The sequence below is a fragment of the Schistocerca nitens genome, chromosome 6 (assembly GCF_023898315.1).
Source record: "Schistocerca nitens isolate TAMUIC-IGC-003100 chromosome 6, iqSchNite1.1, whole genome shotgun sequence".
In the NCBI taxonomy this organism is placed as follows: domain Eukaryota; kingdom Metazoa; phylum Arthropoda; class Insecta; order Orthoptera; family Acrididae; genus Schistocerca; species Schistocerca nitens.
This window is the reverse complement of record NC_064619.1, coordinates 265,335,007-265,340,005: the sequence shown is the minus strand read 5'-3', so window position 1 is coordinate 265,340,005 and position 4,999 is coordinate 265,335,007.

Sequence of the window (4,999 nt, the reverse complement as noted above, 5' to 3'; positions counted from 1 at the left end):
TAGTACCAATCAGCTGCTATGCTATAAATGTCAAAAGTAAGTAACATGCACTCATGAATGTGCGTTGTAGAGACAGTAGTCAAATGTGGTACATGTTTGTACCAAGTAATATGAAATAAAACTAAGGATACAGGGTACTTTTCCGGTTCAATATTATGTAAAAATCAACACCTATTTCTTTCAGGAACTGTTTATAATGTACATATTTTACAGATTTTTTGTTGATATCAGGTAATGTAACACACTTTCTAAACAAATTAGACACATTTTAATTATTTTTGAATCTGCTTAGGGTTATTAAAAATTACAAACAAATTGATGCAATTGTTTCCAAAATGCTTCTCATATTGAGGTAGCATTTAATCAAATGTTATACATTTGAAGGAGACCAAATTTTTACCAGATATTCATCACATGATAGCTGAGCTACTAGACCTATTTAATTACACCTTTTAGGTATATTACAAGGATAAAAAATATCAAATCTTACTTTTTAATTTTTATAATTTTTTCTTAATAAAAATGTTATTTTTCTATAATTTAGTTGGTTCTGCAATAAAGCTTAGATCTACTACATAAGTATGGACTAGTGCCAGTTACAGAAAATAATTATAGCAATGCTTTATAAACTGTACCTGAATTCTGAAAAATACAACTTGTGTGAAATTGCGAATGAAGATATCTTTCCAATTAAACTGCACTTCAGAACATTCCTGAAGCATAGTATTCATCCTGCAGCATTTCTTCATCTTCAAGCTTTCTCTTGGCATTTCTTTTAGCACTTCTTGCTTCTTTGGTAACTTGATGAGCGAATCATTCAGCTACATGCACCCGTTGTCTGTCACACACTAACTTCCATATTAGAGCCACATCTTATGCCTAAATTTCTCAGGACTTCCAACCTTCCTATCACTCCATCACTGAAACATATCACTGCATTTAGTGCACCAACTATTAATGTATTTAGTCCTACAAAAACATTCTTCGGTAATCTTTCCCATATGCAATGGTTGAAACTTTCATTTGTATTCTGAGTGTCCCCATGAAGACATTTACTAAACAAAACAGGGTCGCTCAGGTCTCTAAAAATTGGTTTTATTTCATTCATAACAGTCCCAGGAAGAGAATGTTTATGATGGTATATTTGACCAATTTCTTTTGCTTTTTGGTAGCCACACCAATAATCTGCTCCTTTAGGGTAAAGCCCGTGAACAGCGTAGTCATCTGTGGACAACTTATGAAAGTAGGTGCCCCATACAGCTTTTCTCATTGCTGTAGCATCATTCAGAGGTGTAGTTCGTCTAATGGCCAGTCCATAATAACGCTGAAGAAGGTCTATTTCAGTTTCTGTCAATCTTCCTCAGCCAGTCAGATAGCAACTTTCCTTTCATTTCTCTCCGTAGCTTCCTCAATCTAGCACCCATCCTCTTTTGCACATGTCCACAACACTCAAGTTTTGTTACCAAAGTATCACCATAAACACTGAACTCATTAACTTAACTGAAATCTTTAGAGACCCCATCGCCTAGGTACTTCGTGTATCTAACATAATAAACGGGCATCGACCTCTGAAATATTTTTAGAGCTCCATCACACTTCATACCTCCACTGTAACCATCATAATTCTTAGAACACTTGTGTTCAATATGTCCTTCAGTGTTACCATGGCAGGTGTGGCAGTACTTAAATTAGCACTCAACATCAACTACTTTTCCATTCTCCAGAAAAGTAGCACTTACAACACCATTCAAGGAACGATGTCCTCGACGTTCCCATGTCCCATCAAGTGCAACAGCAATGTCCCTGGTTCCGCTAATATTCTACTGCACGTTTCATAGATGCTTTAGACACAACCGTCAAGGCACGTAAAAGTATTTTTATCTACTTGCTGAACCTACTCGGAGGAGGAGGAAGGTCCATCAAACCACAAAACGTTTGAACAGCCTTTTTCCGTTTTCCTATTGCAAGCATTGCATACACTAACTTCAAATTCACATCATATAAACTATGCACAATGTTCGAAATCATTTTCGAGGTAGATTTATTGCAGGATCCATACAGAAAAACTAATTTTGACGCTAAAACTTCCTGCTACTTTGTTTTTCAGTTATTGCCAGCCTACACCATCACATTGTTTACATTTCGCTACTTCCTTTATCAAAGAAGATATGATGCCACCATCAACAACGACAAATCCACTACAAACAGCGTCATTGTTAACAAAAAATTTGAATCACCATGAGGCGTAGCATGTGGGAGTTTCTTTCCTGAGGAACTGATACATAGGTTACTTTCAACAGCGTGGCTTTCTTTGTTTGTGAACTGGTCACCAGGGAATTTCCTTTTATTGAATTTCCTGATGCGTGGCATAGTTTGTATTTATTTCCCACTCAAGGATATGTACTTCCACAAAAATATGTATCACCTGAGCAACATACATTCAGTAACACGTGAACAAACTGCTTCAGCGAAACAAAAGTAAATACTCCCAAAGATAATCATTTACAGACACTAGAAACCTGAACTGTTACCAACATATACAATGTATCATACGTATAATCGCTGGAAACAGAAAGTTCACAGTTCTTTTCGAAATGATACTGGTTTCTGTAACAGAAATAAAAGGGGCGTGGGGGCATACATGACTATAGCTTTGAAATTTGGTATATATAGGCCTTTTTCATTTGAAACCCTATAATGTATGTATCAATGCAATCAGGAAAGACCATATAATTTAATAAAATCAGAAAAAATCGATTTTTCCACCATTTATAAGTACCCTGTATCATTAAGACTATTTTAATACAGTGCAATGAGTGAAAAAAAATACCAAATATTTATTAAACATTTGTGGTCGAGTCTCATGTTGTAATTAGTTTTCTTCTTCTTTCTTTTCACCCCCTTTGGGGTGCTTTGGCTCAATCATTTATTGTGTGTTGTTCTTTTCTCAGTCCCCAGTATTTCTTCATTCTCGATGATCTTCTTTTCCTCTCTTCTTATGTGATGTTGCAGTTGGATTTCGTGTTTATTGGTCTTGAACCTTATATTTCCATCTTCAGCATCTCTGAAATCCTTAGATCTAGTAGACCTTTCTCACTCTCTTTAAGACAGTTGGGATTTCTTTTCTGGTTACGGAAAAAGTTAGTGATTTGTTTGGTTAATAGAGTTTATTCTGAGAAGATGCCCATAAAAATTTATCCTCATTTTTTGCATTGTATCTGAAAGTTTTTCAGTTTTCTTGTAGGAAGTTTCATTTTCGATGTATACTATCTTATGAGCTTGGAATTTTGGTCCTATGATTACCTTTAAATTTTTCTTTCCTTTATCTCATGTTCCTCCTTTTGGGCTTTGAAGTTCATGTTTAGTTTCTGCTGCATACAGTGATTCTGGCTTAATCACTGTCTTGTAATATGTAGTTCTGGATCCCCATGAAAGGGATGTTTTGTTACATGTACCTTTTGTTAGTTGGAAGGCCAATTCAAGTTTATTTTTTCTGGCTTCCATTTATTTGCTTTCCCCAGCGTTCCAACTAATCCAGTTGTACTATTTCAAGCTTTAGTTCTTGGACTTTGAGGTGTTTACGCGAGTTCTTGATGTTTCTCATGATATTTGTTTTTAAGAGGGAGATGTAGGACCCATTTTAATTTCTTGCTTCTTCCACTCTTTGGGCAAACAGAATCATGTAATCTGCTCAGGCAATGGCATTTACGTTAAGGTTCTTCTTTTAGCAACCCAGTCTTAAACCACTTTTTATATTTGCGTTTCATTCTCTAACTACATTCTCGAGCGCACAATTGAACAGCAACGGTGACAACCCATCCCTCTGTCGAACCCCCGCTTTTATTTCGAAGGGTTCTGATATTTCATCCATGAATTCAACTTCCTAAGTTTTGTTTGTAAGGGTCGCTTGTATGATATTAGTTGTTTTAGTATCCAAACTCCTGTCTTCGAGGACCGCTAACAGACGTTTTCTGTCAATCGAATCATACGCATTTTTGAAATCAATGAAGGATATTACATATGTCTTTCCCCTTCATTTTTGATATGTCATAATGTTTTTGAGCTTTAGTACTTGTTCCGAGCATGATCTGCCGTCTCTAAGACCTCCCTGGTATTCTCCGATTTGCAGGTCCAATTGCGCCTCTGCCTTGTTCAAAAGGACTTTAGAAAGATTCTTGTATGTTACATCGAGCAGTGACATTCCTCTATAACTGAGTCTTTAAGCCTTTCTTGTGGTTTGGGTGGATGAGAGCCGTTCTCTATTCTGCGGGGATCTCTTCTTCTTCCCAGATTTGACTGAAAACACATTGAGCGGATGTCATTGCATTTTTGTCAGATTTTTTCCCATCATTGGGCCACTATTTGGTTATCTCCGGACACTTTGTTGTTTTTAAGTTCCGAAATTACCTTTTGTAGTTCTTTAGTCGTTGGTGGCTCTGAATCTGCCTTCTCACTGTCATTTTGGGGTGGATTCAAATTTTTCAAGCATGGGTTCACAATTCAGGAGCTTCTCAAAGTAGCCTGATAGTATCTTGCAATTTTCCGTGTTACTGTGAGCGATGGTCCATTTACATCTCGATATTGGAGGGCGGGAGCTTTATACCTTCATAATCTTTGTTTGAACCTACTGTAAAAGCTTCTTGTGATGTTTTTTAGCAATTTCTTCATCAGTTTCGAGAAGAGTTTTGTCTTCATGAGTCTTCTTAATTCTACGACTTTCCTATCTGAAATGAAATTTTGTCTGCTTTTTCCGTTTTCTGTGACTGCCAATTCTGCCGCACCTGTTTTCTTGTTTCAATGAGAAAATCACGTTCTAGGGACTGTCAGACGTGTTTTTTGCTCTTTATTTTGGGTGTTATCCGTTCTGCCGCAGAAATGAGGTTTTCCTAGATATCTGTGTGTCTGAATCGTTTCTTTTGATTTTGTGAATTCATCTGATTTTACAAGTTTTTTGGTGCTGTACTTTCGACCCTTGATTTGTTTCATGCAGCGTTTGGGT